This window comes from Oncorhynchus keta, chromosome 32 (genome assembly GCF_023373465.1).
Source record: "Oncorhynchus keta strain PuntledgeMale-10-30-2019 chromosome 32, Oket_V2, whole genome shotgun sequence".
Classification (NCBI taxonomy): Eukaryota; Metazoa; Chordata; class Actinopteri; order Salmoniformes; family Salmonidae; genus Oncorhynchus; species Oncorhynchus keta.
In genome coordinates, this window is record NC_068452.1 from 18,553,273 (window position 1) to 18,570,999 (window position 17,727).

The window sequence follows — 17,727 nt, forward strand, 5'->3', positions numbered from 1 at the left end:
CGGGCCGGGGCTAGCAAGCTAGTAGAAGGGCCTTAGAGGGATGTTGAGACGGAAGATGTCTGTTGTTGCCCCTGCGTGCTGTTACGTCGGCAGACCAGTCTTGATGGATCAGCAGGGCTCCGTGTGGTAAAAGGGTCCAGGCCAATTGGCAAAATATGTATAGTGGCCAAAGAATTTGTCCAATGGGCCTCTTCAGCTGACAACGATGGCCTACCCCGGCCAAACCCTAACCCGGATGACGCTGTGCCAATTGTGCGCCACCCAATCATGGCTGGTTGTGATACAGCCTGGGATTGAAAAGGGTCTGTAGTGACACCTCTAGCACTGAGATGCAGTGCCTTAGACCGCTGAGTTAATCAAAAGCCCCCTATGCTGCACCAATGCCCCCAGTACACTAAACGAGGTCCATACAGAAATGGTTTGTCGAGATTGGTGCGGAAAAACTTGACTAGCCTGTACAGAGTCCTGACCTCAACCCCATCGAACACCTTTGGGATGAATTGGAACGCCGACTGAGAGCCAGACCTAATCATCCAAAATCAGTGCCCGACCTCACTAATGCTCTTATGGCTGAATGGAAGCAAGTCCCCCGAGCAATGTTCCAACATCTAGGCTGAATTTAAGGATAGAGTAATTCGTTTTTATATGTTGGGCTTAGGTTATATGTTTGCTAGGTGCAAATACAGTGACATTTTCCACATTTTGTTACTTTACAGCCTTATTCTGTTTTTTCCTCATCAATCTACACACAATACCCCATGTTCCTCTTGGTCAGTGAAAGTAAGGGAAGTGATGTGGAGAGTCAGGGCTCAGCAGGAAAAGGAAGGGATGAAGAGGAGTTAGAGATGATTGGATGGATAGAGATGAGGAGTGGAGGGAGCAGGGAGAGTAGAGGAAGAGAGGAAAAGGAGAGCGAATGAGAGGAGAGTGGACGGAGAGGAACATGGAGAGGAGGAGGAAGAGGGAAAGGAGGAGAGGAGGAGGGAGAGGACGAAGCAGAGGGAGAGTACAAAAGCACTCACACACTTCTACAGATGCACAATCGAGAGCATCCTGGCGGGCTGTATCACCGCCTGGTACGGCAGCTGCTCCGCCCACAAAACCGTAAGGCTCTCCAGAGGGTAGTGAGGTCTGCACAACGCGTCACCGGGGGCAAACTACCTGCCCTCCAGGACACCCGATGTTACAGGAAGGCCATAAAGATCATCAAGGACAACAACCACCCGAGCCACTGCCTGTTCACCCCGCTATCATCCAGAAGGCGAGGTCAGTACAGGTGCATCAAAGCTGGGACCGAGAGACTGAAAAACAGCTTCTATCTCAAGGCCATCAGACTGTTAAACAGCCACCACTAACATTGAGTGGCTGCTGCCAACACACTGACACTGACACTGACTCAACTCCAGCCACTTAAATAATGGGAATTGATGGGAAATTATGTAAAATATATCACTAGCCACTTTAAACAATGCTACCTTATATAATGTTACATACCCTACATTATTCATCTCATATGCATACGTATATACTGTACTCTATATCATCTACTGCATCCTTATGTAATACATGTATCACTAGCCACTTTAACTATGCCACTTTGTTTACATACTCATCTCATATGTATATACTGTACTCGATACCATCTACTGTATCTTGCCTATGCTGCTCTGTACCATCACTCATTCATATATCTTTATGTACATATTCTTTATCCCCTTACACTGTGTATAAGACAGTAGTTTTGGAATTGTTAGTTAGATTACTTGTTGGTTATTACTGCATTGTCGGAACTAGAAGCACAAGCATTTCGCTACACTCGCATTAACATCTGCTAACCATGTGTATGTGACAAATAAAATTGGATTTGATTGATTTGATTTAAAGAAGAGGGAGAGTAAAAAGCAGCGGGAGAGGAGAAAGCAGAGGGAGAGGAGGAGGGAGGGGAAGAGGGAGAGCACACTCGAGAGGGGAGCCTACGTTTCCATGGATTGAGTCAGCCCCAAGTCCCACCATTCACCCTTGTACCACACGGCCTGGCTCTAAATTGGTAGTGGTAGGGGTTTTGGAGTTGTTTTTAAAAGTGCTAGGAACTTATGTATTTTCCAGAGCTTGTAATGGATTACAACAAGAAAATGGGCCTGGTTGACCATCTTGACTGAGGATTTATTACGATGTTGGACCCACAGGCAGGAAATGGTGTAAGTATGTGTTTTGGGGGATGCTCAACATGAATATCATAATTGCGCACATTGTGTGGGGGGACCCTGCAAAAGCCTCTTCCTAGAAACCACAGGTGCTGGTCCCTGAAGCCATTCAAAAAGCAGCTAGTGCATTTACTTAGTAATATAGCTACATTGGCAGGAAGAGGGGAGCCAAGAGGGTGTGTGGACCGAGTTGTAACTCATTTGAAAGCAGGTGAAGTCGGAAGGGCGCAAGAGAGGGTGGATGGTGTGCATCCGGAGTGGACACTGGGCAAAGAGTGAGAAATGTGTAGAAACCTCCTTTGGGTGCTCTACGTGTTCTGTGCCACTTTGCAGGATGGGGCAGTGCTTCCAGAAGTTCCATGATATGTCGTAGGCTAAATGCAAACATTTTAAAGTGTGAAATATGAAATACTTGCTGCATTCACTGAATTGTTGTCGAAGTAGGCTACTATTTCTACATTTTGTGTCAGGCCCGGGCTGTACTAAATCTTGTTGAGAGAGGTTACCTACATTTTGAAATAGTCCCTGAAGAGTTGTTTGCATTTTTACATTGTTACAGAAGTAAGAATCATTGTCAATCAAATAGCAAACTTTGTGTGTGTTTTGTAATACTTTCTGAATATTGTCCTCTGTTCATATTTTGGATCTATTTTTTTAAATTTATATGTAAATAATATTTAAGTAGAATATATACTGAACAAAAATAAAAACACAGCATGTAAAAATGTCAATGATTTTACTGAGTTACAGTTCATAGAAGGAAATCAGTCAACTGAAATAAATAAATTAGGACCTAATCTATGGATTTAACATGACTGGGCAGAGTTGCACTGGGGAGCCAGGCCCAGAAAATCGGAATGAGTTTTTCCCCACAAAAGGGCATTATTACAAACAGAAATACTCCTCAGCACCGCACTCCTCAGACAATGCCACAGGTGAAGAAGCAGGGTGTAGAGGTCCTGGGCTGGCGTGGTTACACATGGTCTGCTGTAGTGAGGCGGTTGGATGTACTGCCAAATTCTCTAAAATGACATTGGAGTCGGCTTATGGTAGAGAAATGAACATGAAATTGTCTGGTAACAGCTCTAGTGGACATTCCTGCAGTCAGCATGCCAATTGCACACACCCTCAAAAATGTTAACATCTGTGGCATTGTGTTGTGTGACAAAACTGCACATTTTAGAGTGGCCTTTTATTGTCCCCAGCATAAGGAGAACCTGTGTAATGATCATACTGTTTAATCAGCTTCTTGATATGCCACACCTGTCAGGGGGGGTGGATTATCTTGGCAAAGGAGAAATGCTCACTAACAGGATTGTAAACAAATTTGAGAGAAATAAGCTTCATGTGCATATGGAAAATTTATTGGATATTTAATTTCAGCTCATGAAACACGAGACCAACACTTTACATGTTGCGTTTATATTTTAGTTCAGTATATTATACTTACTACATTTTGAGTGAGTCATTTAGTCAAATATTTGACAATTTAAATACTTTCTGTGTCTTTACACAATGGAAGACAAAGAGTGGTATTCCTATCAACATGAATGTGGTGTCATATTAAAGAAGAGGTTGTGCTCTTTATCTTATTTTTTTTTTGTATTTTTAAAAAAAATCTTATTTGATTTTAAAAAGAACTGGAGGAGACATTATATTGAAGTACTGAAATTTCCACAGAAGAATGTTGTTTATTAATGTTGTCTGAACTATTTGAGAACATTCCCAATGTTAACCTATCTTGAAACTTTTAGAAAAGTTCTGTTAAAGTTATGAAATAACAAGATTTTTTTTCTTCCGGTTCCTTGAATGTGCTGCGCATGTGCCAACGATAAGCAACAATCCTCACCATTTCCAGAAATTGCGGATAGGTTGTATGCAAAATAACCATAGGACAACCATGCTCTCTCCAAGCTGTAAAAAACACATGGTTCTCAGAACATTATGTGCTAGCTGGGGACTGTTCTAGAATATTGAACAAAGGCTGTTACCACCTGCAGAGTTAGGCTACCTCCACGCATCTAGTAAATGCACTCCCCGTGATAAAAAAGTATTTAAAAACCCAAAATAAGGAGGCCTATGCTACCCGCTGTGCTGCTGCTGCTGCATATAGTGCGGAAGAGAAAGCAACTATATTCCAGCCTTAACTTCGCTGGACATGTGTCCGAGAGCAATGTGATTCGAAACAGCGCATTACCAAGCAAGGGGAGGAATAACTTGATTATGTGTGCGTGCAAGCCTGTAGAGCAGACATGGGCGCACATCTAAATATAAATTGTTTAGGCGTAGGCGTACTTACAAAGCAGTCACTCATTGTCAAATGTAAATGTCGATTCATTTTGCATCCGTGGAGGTGCATGATAACATCAATATAACCAAACGAGTCATATTGACTTCATGTATCATTTCAGTGATTATTATGGCAGTTCATTAATAACACAAATGATGCATGCCAAGCACACGTGGCTCCACCGGTGACTACTGTTGTCTTACTTGTTATTGAAAGACTTCGTGGGTGTTGGTTTGAAATTCTTAGAAACGGTTTTACTGCATGCAGAAAAACATATCCAGTAGGCTATTTATTGCCATGGCTCTTTAGAGCCCCGAGAACATTGAGCTTTCTCTACGGTGGTGCATTTTCTATGACAAGTTAATGAGCGGATGTAATTCATTCTGCAACTCTGGTAGACGGGATGTAGATCAAGGCTGTTACTCGGATGACGCTTTGCCAATTGTGCGTCGCCAAATGGGTCTCCCGTTCGCGGCCGGCACGGGTCTCGAGCCAGCATCTGTAATCACGCAGTTTGCACTGCGATGCAGTTAGACCGTTGCGCCACTTGGGAGGCTCCATCCTCAAAGTTTTTAAAGCTTATCAATTTCCTTGCACCAGGTATCAAAATACTAAAATACTACACAGGACTCTTAAAGAATTTCATTTAAATGTTAATTGTGAGAAAATATGTGAAAATAAATTATGAAATGTTAATTATATAAAGCAGCCTGTGTAATCATCTGTCAGAGAGTAACCCCAATCGGCCTGAGCCCCAAGTAATACATTTGGACCAGATAACTCACACCCGAATCGGCCCAAGCCCCAAGTAATATACACTGCTCAAAAAAATAAAGGGAACACTTAAACAACACAATGTAACTCCAAGTCAATCACACTTCTGTGAAATCAAACTGTCCACTTAGGAAGCAACATTGATCGACAATAAATGTCACATGCTGTTGTGCAAATGGAATAGACAACAGGTGGAAATTATAGGCAATTAGCAAGACACCCCCAATAAAGGAGTGGTTCTGCAGGTGGGGACCACAGACCACTTCTCAGTTCCTATGCTTCCTGGCTGATGTTTTGGTCACTTTTGAATGCTGGCGGTGCTTTCACTCTAGTGGTAGCATGAGACGGAGTCTACAACTCACACAAGTGGCTCAGGTAGTGCAGCTCATCCAGGATGGCACATCAATGCGAGCTGTGGCAAGAAGGTTTGCTGTGTCTGTCAGCGTAGTGTCCAGAGCATGGAGGTGCTACCAGGAGACAGGCCAGTACATCAGGAGATGTAGAGGAGGCTGTAGGAGGGCAACAACCCAGCAGCAGGACCGCTACCTCCACCTTTGTGCAAGGAGGAGCAGGAGGAGCACTGCCAGAGCCCTGCAAAATGACCTCCAGCAGGCCACAAATGTGCATGTGTCTGCTCAAACGGTCAGAAACAGACTCCATGAGGGTGGTATGAGGGCCCAACGTCCACAGGCGGGGGTTGTGCTTACAGCCCAACACCGTGCAGGACGTTTGGCATTTGCCAGAAAACACCAAGATTGGCAAATTCGCCACTGGCGCCCTGTGCTCTTCACAGATGAAAGCAGGTTCACACTGAGCACGTGACAGACGTGACAGAGTCTGGAGACGCCGTGGAGAACGTTCTGCTGCCTGCAACATCCTCCAGCATGACCGGTTTGGCGGTGGGTCAGTCATGGTGTGGGGTGGCATTTCTTTGCGGGGCCGCACAGCCCACCATGTGCTCGCCAGAGGTAGCCTGACTGCCATTAGGTACAGAGATGAGATCCTCAGACCCCTTGTGAGACCATATATTGGTGCGGTTGGCCCTGGGTTCCTCCTAATGCAAGACAATGTTAGACCTCATGTGGCTGGAGTGTGTCAGCAGTTCCTGCAAGAGGAAGGCATTGATGCTATGGACTGGCCCGCCCGCTCCCCAGACCTGAATCCAATTGAGCACATCTGGGACATCGTGTCTCGCTCAATCCACCAACGCCACGTTGCACCACGGACTGTCCAGGAGTTGGCGGATGCTTTAGTCCAGGTCTGGGAGGAGATCCCTCAGGAGACCATCGGCCACCTCATCAGGAGCATGCTCAGGCCTTGTAGGGAGGTCATACAGGCACGTGGAGGCCACACACACTACTGAGCCTCATTTTGACTTGTTTCAAGGACATTAAATCAAAGTTGGATCAGCCTGTCGTGTGGTTTTCCACTTTAATTTTGAATGTGAATCCAAATCCAGATTTTTGTGTGATTTTGTTGTCAGCACATTCAACTATGTAAAAAAAAAAGTATTTAATAAGAATATTTCATTCATTCAGATCTAGGATGTGTTATTTTAGTGTTCCCATTATTGTTTTGAGCAGTGTATACATTTGGCCAGATAACTCACACCGGAATTGTCCCGAGCCCCAAGTAATACATTTTGTCCAGATAATTCACACTGGAATCGGCCCGAATTTAATCCCCGCATCCTAGCCATAACAGGTCGACTGGGTCTGACTCTCAGCCAAGTGCCCCAAATCTCAGCCGGAATCGGCCCAGATCCACTGTGCTAGCTGGGAAGCTGCCAACCCTGCAGGCCTAATTGACTCGTGCGCGTCCCCTGCTGTCTCGTGGTGGCTGGCCAGATAAGTAACATGATTAGAAAACGTGACGAAAATGTTACGCAATTCTCTAATCGCCCGACGAGTGATTAGTAAACGTGACGAAAATGTTACGCAATTCTCTAATCGCCCGAAACCTTGTCAATCCGGGAGGGTTTGGCCAACCGGGATGTACTTGTCGCATTTCGCTGTAGGGACTCCTGTGCCTGGCCCGGCGCATGCGCGCTGATACGGTCACCAGGTGTACTGTTTCCTCCGAAATTACATTTTTTTTGGTGGATGAGTATGATTTGTATGCATAAAATGTATAATAGTAGTATTTAAAATGACAAAAACAGGTAATTTTGTATAAATTTATTTAAATGTGCATGGGATTCTGGTAAAATGCCTGCAAAGTTCGCGGAATTCCGGTAGACCGAAACACCCGATGTACTTGGGCCGATTCTGGTCAGTCTTTCATTTTGATTCCAGGCTGAGTCCACACCCAATTCCGGGCGGATTCAATCAGTTCCGGCCCCCGAAAGAGGGCGGTGCCGATTCCTCATTGCTAGCTGGGTTACCACGGATGTTTTTAAATTTGTTTAAATGTTTTATTTTATTTAACTAGTTAATAGTTAATAAGAACACATTCTTTTTTTTTTTTACAATGACGGCCTACCAAAAGGCAAAAGGCCTGCTGCACGGATGGGGGCTGGGATAAAAATGTAAAAATACAATAAAAATATAGGACAAAACACACATGATGACATGAGTCATGACACCACAACACTACATAAAGAGAGACCTAAGACAACAACATAGCATGGCTGCAACACATGACAAAACAGCATGGTAGCAACACAACATGGCAGCAGCCCAACATGGTAGAGGTACTAAACATGGTACAAACATTATTGGGCACAGACAACAGCACAAAGGGCAAGAAGGTAGAGACAACAATACATCACCCGAAGAAGCCACAACTCAGTAAGAGTGTCCATGATTGAGTCTTTGAATGAAGAGATGGAGATGAAACTGTCCAGTTGAAAGCATAGATCACTGTCAGAGAGGAAAGGGCTGTTGAGGATATAAACAGAACCTATTCTATCCTATTATTTGCCATATGTGTTTACAATATACAGCCAACCATTTCAGACTGTTCCATAAGCTACAATAGCTGCATCAATGTTTGTACCATGTTTTGTGCTGCTACCATGTTGTGTTGCTACCATGTTGTTGTCATGTTGTGTTGCTACCATGCCGTGTTGTCATGTGTTCCTGCCTTGTTATTTTGTTTTCTTAGGTCTCTCTTTATGTAGTGTTGTGTTGTCTCCCTCGTCGTACTGTTTTTATTTTTAATCCCAGCCCCTGTCCCCACAGGAGGCTTTTTGCCTTTTGGTAGGACGGCATTGTAAAAAATAATCTGTTCTTAACTGACTAGCCTAGTTAAATGAAGGTTAAATTTAAAAAATGAAAACATAATCCAATAGTGTGCATGGGAACATCATTAGGCTATTAATAGTTGGTCAGGCTTATTGAAGCATTCAAAACAGACATTTGGAAAAATATTATAGGAGCTATCTTTGCTCACTGTGTACTGTGCAGACAATTAGATAAATCACTCGAGATATGCTACATTATTGTCTTTACGGGAAACTGGGTTTTCTTGGTTGGCCAGCCTATTATTCGAGTCACACGGTCCTAGTCTCAGTCGAGTCCCAAGTAAAACGGGTCGAGTCTCGAGTCAAATCGAAGTTGCGCATTCTACCACCCTGCATACCACTGCTGGCTTGCTTCTGAAGCTAAGCAGGGTTGGTCTTGGTCAGTCCTTGGATGAGACACCAGATGCTGCTGGAAGTGGTGTTGGAGGGCCAGTAGGATGCTCTCTTTCCTCTGGTTTAAAAAATGCCCCAGGGCAGTGATTGGGGGCACTGCCCTGTGTAGGGTGCCGTCTATCGGATGGGACATTAAACAGGTGTCCTGCCTCTCTGAGATCATTAAAGATCCTTTGACACTTATTGTAAGAGTAGGGGTGTTAACCCTGGTGTCCTGGCTGAATTCCCAATCTGGCCCTCAAACAGTCACCTAATCATCTCCAGTTTACAATTGGCTCATTCATCCCCCTCTGTAACTATTCCCCGGGTCGTTGCTGTAAATGAGAACGTGTTCTCAGTCAACATACATGGTAAAATAACGGATAAATAAATAAAAGAGCAAGTCTCAAGTCAAGTATTTTTTTCTCTATTTATTGAGGCTACCAGGCAGCCCTTTTCATTATTTTGGCTACAACACATTTCGATCATGTAATTGTAAAATATGGACTTTGTAGCCGTTCTAAGGGCATTAAATCAGCAGAAGACAAGGCAGTTTGAAGTGCTAAGAGTGTACATTTCAAAACAAAGTTTATTTGTCACGTGTGCCAAATACCTTACAGTGAAATGCTTACTTACAGGATCTAAAAAATAGTGCAAGAAAGGTATTAGGTGAACAATAGGAAAGTAAAGAAATAAAACAACAATAAAAAGACAGGCTATATACAGTAGCGTGGTTCTAAAAGTAGCGAGGTCACATACAGTCACCGGTTAGTCAGGCTGATTGAGGTAGTATGTACATGTAGATATGGTTAAAGTGACTATGCATATATGATAAACAGAGAGTAGCAGTAGCGTAAAAGTGGGGTTGGCGGGTGCTGCATGGGACACAATGCAGATAGCCCGGTTAGCCAATGTGCGGGGGCACCGGTCGGTCGGCCCAATTGAGGTAGTATGTACATGAATGTATGGTTAAAGTGACTATGCATATATGATAAACAGAGAGTAGCAGCAGCGTAAAAAAGAGGGGTTGGAGGGAGGCACACAATCCAAATAGTCCGGGTAGCAATTTGAGTACCTGTTCAGGAGTCTTATGGCTTGGGGGTAAAAACTGTTGAGAAGCCTTTTTGTCCTAGACTTGGCACTCTGGTACCACTTGCCATGCGGTAGTAGAGAGAACAGTCTATGACTGGGGTGGCTGGGGTCTTTGACCATTTTTAGGGCCTTCCTCTGACACCGCCTGGTGTAGAGGTCCTGGATGGCAGGCAGCTTAGCCCCAGTGATGTACTGGGCCATAAGCACTACACTCTGTAGTGCCTTGCGATCAGAGGCCGAGCAATTGCCGTACCAGGCAGTGATGCAACCAGATGCTCTCAATGTTGCAGCTGTAGAACCTTTTGAGGATCTCAGAACCCATGCCAAATCTTTTTAGTTTCCTGAGAGGAATTAGGCTTTATTGTGCCCTCTTCACAACAATTTATTTACAGGTCTTGGTGATCCCATGTTCAAAGCACCATATCATACGAAATAAACACTGGCAATACCTCAAACATAAATAACCTCTGTATCAGGCAAAACAGGGACACAGGTAGACACAGATAGAGGGCAAGACTGCACAGCCTCCCCTTGAGAAACCACATCGAATCTGTCAAACAGGTAGCCTACATACAGTGCATTCGGAAAGTATTCAGATCCCTCCCCTTTTTCCACATTTTGTTACGTTACAGCCTTACTCTAAAATATATATTTTTTAAATACTCACCAATCTACACACAATACTCCATAATGACAAAGTGAAAACAGTTTTTATTTATTTTAGAAAATATAGAAAATAAAGAAATACCTTATTTCCGTAAAAGTTCAGACCTTTTACTATGATACTGGAAATTAAGCTCAGGTGCATCCTGTTTCCATTGAGCATCCTTGAGATGTTTCTACAACTTGATTGGAGTCCACCTGTGGTAAATTCAATTGATTGGACATGATTTGGAAAGGCACACACCTCTCTATATAAGGTCCCACATTTGAGCAAAAACCAGGCCGAAGTAATTGTCCGTAGAGCTCTGAGACACGATTGTGTCGAGGCACAGATCTGGGGAAGGGTCCCAAAACATTTCTGCAGCATTCTCTGGTCTGATGAAACCATGATTGAACTCTTTGGCCAGAAAACCAAGCGTCATGTCTGGAGGAAACCTGGCACCATCCCTACGGTGAAGCATGGTGGTGGCAGCATTATGCTGTGGGGATATTTTTCAGCTGCAGGGACTGGGAAACTAGTCAGGATCGAGGGAAAGGACAGAGAGATCCTTGATGAAAACCTCAGGACCTCAGACTGGGGCGAATGTTCACCTTCCAACAGGACAACGACCCTAAACACACAGCTAAGACAACGCAGGAGTGGATTCGGGACAAGTCTCTGAATGTCTTTGAGTGGCCCAGTCAGAGCCCGGTCTTAGTTGAACCCGAACGAACATCTCTGGAGACACCTGAAAATAGCTGTGCCGTGACGCTCCCCATCTAACCTGAAAGAACTTGAGAGGATCTGCAGTGAAGAATGGGAGACAATCCCCAAATACAGATGTGCCAAGTTTGTAGTGTCATACCCAAGAAGACTTGAGGCTGTAATCGCCCCCAAAGGTGCTTCAACAAAGTACTGATTAAAGGTTCTGAATACTGATGTAAATGTGCTATTTCAGTTGTTTATTTTATATAATTTTGCTAAAATTTCTCATAAACCTGTTTTTACTTGGTCATTATGAGGTATTGTGTGTAGATTGATGAGGGGGAAAAAAACATTTGACCTGTTTTAGAAGAAGTCTGTAAAGTAACAAAATGTGGAAAAAGTCAAGGGGTCTGAATACTTTCTGAATGCACTGTTTAGGCACTTAGCCCCTCCCAGGACCACACAATTACCCAATTGGCAATTACAACCAATAAACTGGTTCTACAATGTAAAATGCATATTCCACATCCATTGTTACATTAGTCAGACTTATGATTATTAATGATATTTCATCACCATTCATACATGGAACAATCATTTGATAGTATTCAATTTACTGACTCCAAAGCATGGCGTGCAGGCAACGTAGCCTATTTCTATACGCATGTGCACAATATGTGCACAATAAACATTGCGTCCACTCAGAGGTGAGGTAATGTTTTGATTTGATTTGATGGTAGGCTAAATTAAAATGTATGATATCAAACATGAAACATGTGTTGCAATTTAAAGTTACTGGGATGGAATGATGAAACGCTAGCGATTATTGTAGGATTAGATGAAATAGAGATTTATCACATATGCATTTAATTTACTTGTGAAAGCAACCACAAACATTTAAACAAGCGCGCTCTCTCTCTCCACTGGCAGGAGTTTGGCGAGTGCAAGTGAAGAGACGCCAAAACAACAAAAAAGTATAAATGCATCAAATGATCAATTTAAAGCAATTTTGACATACCAAAAGACCAGTAGGCCTATGCTAGTAAGTGTTGCTTGAACGCTGGTGAGCTTGCAAAGTAAACTGATAATATTCTTGATTCCAAACTATTTTTGAAGCTGCATATTGTATTTATTATGGTAATCCTACAATTTGACGTTTGTGCTGCAACTGATCATATGGCTGTACCAATCAGCAATCTTTTCTCTAGCTCACCTGTCCTGTGTTGATTGACAAAGATGATGCTGCGGCTACTGTCTCTGGCTGTGTGGAGTAATCCATGGACTTTGTGCAACAAAATCAGTGACAAGATGTTACTAAACCTGGCAAAATAATTTCAAGTATGAAGTCAAAGGCAAGTCCCGAATCTTGAGGCTCCATATCAAGTCTCAAGTCATCAAATTTGATACCATTGGAGACCGTATATCAGACCCATGATTAAGCCCTACAGAAGTATTGCCAGTGCATTATGATTCATTATAAACTGGGTGGTTCGAGCCCGCAATGTTTATTGGCTGACAGCTGTGGTATATCAGACCTTATACCACAGGTATAACCAAACATTTCTTTTCACTGCTCTAATTACTTTGGTAACCCGTTTATAATAGCAATAAGGCACGGCTAAGGGCTGTGTCCAGGCACTCTGTCCTGGTATATTGGCCATATACCACACCCACACCCCCTCGTGCCTTATTGCTTAATTATACAACGGGTGGGTCTAATCCTGAATGTTGATTGGTTAAAACCACATTCCAACTGTTGTCTATTCCATAAATTACCACTGGCTAAATCTATGATGTTAAAATGCCTACTTACTCTGTTCCATCTGACTGTGCAATCCTCTGTCTCATCAGCCCAGCCAGGCACTTTATAAACTTGATCTCCACTATAAAAAGCATCTAGCCATTTCTTTTAGACTAACATTTAGTTTTCAACCGAGGAAATTTGTATAAACCTTGCTGTCTGTCTCTCTGACACTTGCAACATTGTTTCAATGTTCAAATTCGATCTCCAGCTGTCCCATAGCAGACAGAGAGAGGCAAGAAGCATTTCTCAGCCAGTCTAAATCATGAATCAGCTGGCATACATTTTATAGATATACAGTTGAAGCAGAAGTTTACATACACTTAGGTTGGAGTCATTAAAACTCATTTTTCAACCACTCTACAAATTGCTTGTTAACAAACTATAGTTTTGGCAAGTTGGTTAGGACATCTACTTTGTGCATGACACAAGTAATTTTTTCCAACAATTGTTTACAGACAGATTATTTAACTTGTAATTCAATTCCAGTGGGTCAGAAATGTACATACACTAATGTCATAGCTTTAGAGGTTTCTGATGGGCTAATTGACATCATTTGAGTCAATTGGAGTTGTACCTGTGGATGTATTTCAAGGCCTACCTTCAAACTCAGTGTCTTTTTGCTTGACATCATGGGCAAATCAAAAGAAATCAGCCAAGATCTCAGAAAAACAATGCAGACCTCCACTGGTTCATCCTTGGGAGCAATTTCCAAACACCTGAAGGTACCACGTTCATCTGTACAAACAATAGTACCCAAGTGTAAACACCATGGGACCACGCAGCCTTCATACCGCTCATCAAGGAAGAAGCCACTGCTCCAAAACTGACATAAAAAGCCAGACTACGCATGGGGACAAAGATCGTTCTTTTTGGAGAAATGTCCCCTGGTCTGATGAACCAAAAATAGAACTGTTTGGCCATAATGCCCATCGTTATGTTAGGAGGAAAAAGGGGGAGGCTTGCAAGCCGAAGAATACCATCCCAACCGTGAATCATGGGGGTGTCAGCATCATGTTGTGGGGTGCTTTGCTGCAGGAGGGATTGGTGCACTTCACAAAATAGATGGCATCATGAGGTAGGAAAATTATGTGGATATATTGAAGCAACATCCCAAGACATCAGTCAGGAAGTTAAAGCTTGGTTGCAAATAGGTCTTCCAAATGGACAATGATCCCAAGCATACTTACAAAGTTGTGTCAAAATGGCATAAGGACAACAAAGTCAAGGTATTGGAGTGGCCATCACAAAGCCCTGACCTCAAGCCTATAGAAAATGTGTGGGCAGAACTGAAAAAGCGTGTGTGAGCAAGGAGGCCTACAAACCTGACTCAGTTACACCAGCGCTGTCAGGAGGAATGGGCCAAAATTCACCCAACTTATTGTGGGACGCTTGTGGAAAGCTACCTGAAACGTTTGACCCAAGTTAAACAATTTAAAGGAAATGCTACCAAATACTAATCGAGTGTATGTAAACTTCTGACCCACTGGGAATGTGATGAAAGAAATAAAAGCTGAAATATTCACATTCTTAAAATAAAGTGGTGATCCTAACTGACCTACGACAGGGAATTTTTACTCTGATTAAATGTCAGGAATTGTGAAACACTGAATTTAAATGTATTTGGCTGAGGTGTATGTAAACCCTGATTGTATACAAAGAATTGTCAATTGAAAAAAAGTCAAATGAAACGAATCACAGCTACTGTAGTTTACAGTCTTTCCAGCTTCAGTTCGAAGTGACTGTGTTAGCTGTGTTGCTGGCTAGCTCCTCTGAAGAACAGTATCCTGATGAGTGAGCGCATTTTCTATGCCAGGTGAAATCACGACTCATTAGCTCATTGCTATGGATGTATCCAATTAAATGTCACTAGAAAACAGCTTAAACAATTTCAAATGTGGCTACTTTGCTGTTATTTGGCTGCACTTTTTGACGTGACTGTAAATTAGCCATAACTTGCTAGCTAGCAAAGAAGGGATACGAATGTTGCCAGCCAGTATGGCAATGGAACATTGAGAACGAACGACTGGGTCGCGTCAATAGATACAAATCAAAAAGCCTGAATGACTGGGCCACGTCTCTAGCAACCGGACCGATAGAACAAACGACCAGCCGGCTTGGGTAGCAACCCTAGATTTGTGTCAGGACTATATCTTGTGGAAGGATGAAATAGTATAATACATTCATCAAAATAACTTTTTTAAAGAAAATATATAAAACATTATTTGAATATTTTGGTAACCCCTTGTATACTGCGATAATGCCCTCGAAGCAGCACCCATGCCAATATATCCTCCAAACACCGGCTTCTGGGCATTAATCACTTAAATAAATGTAAAACATTTCAAGTGCAACAACTGGAAATCAAATACAAAATGTTTGCTTAATTAACAAAATCAACGTTTAATACCCCAAACCAGCATTAGTTATGTATTGTAAAGAAACAGCAGGGAGCAGGTCTCGAACCCTTGACCTTCGAACCCAAGGTCCGGCGCTCTATCGACTGTGCCGCCAAGCATGCTAGTTTTCTGCGCTTATAAACCTAGGGTCGTTATAGTATTGACTAAAAGGATTAGCAAGAGAGAACACACATTATCAAAAATAGACCAATATCACTCATGTCTTTTACGTGTGCGTAAGGAGCACTTATGTGACCATAAATAAGAACAGGGATATACGTGGCCTATATTCGTCATGCTATCTGTCTCGAATTATGACTTCCTTATCCTCTTAACCATATCTTACTACCTGTCACCGTCTGCCTATTTGGCGAGGTGTGCCCTTGGCCTGGAGAGCCAAGGTACCGTTCATGCTAGTTTACCAGTCAGCATGACCCGAAAAGCCTATCTCATCTTTGGGGATAGGAAAGTTTCCTTTTCAATAAAGGTCTGTACTATAGCCAGCAGCTCTCCCAAGATCTGTCTCAGAGATGAGAGGAAGCAAAACTCCATATTTGGGGTTAATCGGGAGATGCAAGTTTTTTGCTCCAAGTTATATTGCTATAAGTGAAGTAATCTGAATAATCACAGGCAAATAATAGGTTATTATTCCCTTCCTAATGCACATGAGTATCACACAGATTGGTGTATAGGCTTTAACTGGCTACTTGTTATATTCGTTCAGCATACTGAAATAATGTTGTCATATCTGTTTTGAATCTAGGGCAGAGCATCACCTTAATGGTCGAATGATCTCGTGCCTTTAGGAATCGAGAGTTGTTTGTGTCTGGTTATCAGATGTTCCACTGGCGGTGCCCGTGTCGGTCCTGGTGAGGAAATTCCTATGTGCCATGCACCCACATGCATGCTGCAGCAGTGTTTCCGTCTCTGTTGATCTTTCATCACCGGCTCGCCTTGAATGAATGACGTTTGAAAGAAAAACACTGTCAGCACTCCATGGCGACTAATGAGACCATAATGAAAAAGGTTTCTTCACGATTTGATTCCTTTGAGAACCTTGCCGTACAGGCTTTTATGAGACACTCAAAATTATGACTTTGAACAGCCTTAATTTAGACACTGTATTGGGCATTGTGCCTTCAAAATGTCAATATTTTCCATGAGGAGGTTGAGAATTGAGCCTATCTTTATTTTTTTCAATTGTATTTTTATTTCAATAATTCATGCTATACTTTTCAACATGCTACCAATTTACCCTTCCAATATTCAGGTCCCACACCAAACCACTGTTTTGGTAGCCCATTCAATTGCCCTTGTTATTTGTGTGGTATTGTTATGTTGCTGTGTTGCAGGGCTACAAAATGTGGCAGTGACCTTACATCGACCTCCCATGCTAAATATGGCAGTGGTCAAGTTATACAAAAAAAAGTTGTTATAGCCTATGCATGGTCAGGTGCATTGGACTATTTCTTAATGTTATGTATCAACTGTGTCTGCCGGTCTCTGTCTTACAGCTACCTTCCAGTAGGTTTGAGAAAGAGAGAGACTTGGCATACAGCCTACCCCATGTGAATGAGGAGGGCCACTATGCCCATATCTTGTTACTAACCACACCTACTTATGAGAGATGCATGTTTGCGCATGAGTAGCCATATACAGTAGCCATATGGAGTATCAGTCAAAAGCTTGGACACACCTACTCATTCAAGGGTTTTTCTTTATTTTTACTATTTTCTACATTGCAGAATAATGGCTTTCTCTCAACCAGCTTCATGAGGTAGTCACCTGGAATGCATTTCAATTAACAGGTGTGCCTGGTTAAAAGTTAATTTTGTGGAATTTCTTTCCTTCTTATTGCATTTGAGACAATCAGTTGTGTAAAATACCATATTATGGCAAGAACAGCTCAAATAAGCAAAGAGAAACGACAGTCTATCATTACTATAAGACATGAACGTCAGTCAATCTGGAAAATTTCAAGAACTTTGAAAGTTTCTTCAAGTGCAGTCGCAAAAACCATCAAGAGCTATGATGAAACTGAACTCTCATGAGGACCATCACAGGAAAGGAAGACCCAGAGTTACCTCTGCTACAGGGGATAAGTTCATTCGAGTTACCAGCCTCAGAAATTGCAGCCCAAATAAATGCTTCACAGAATTCAAGTATCAACTGTTCATAGGAGACTGCTTGAATCAGGTCTTCA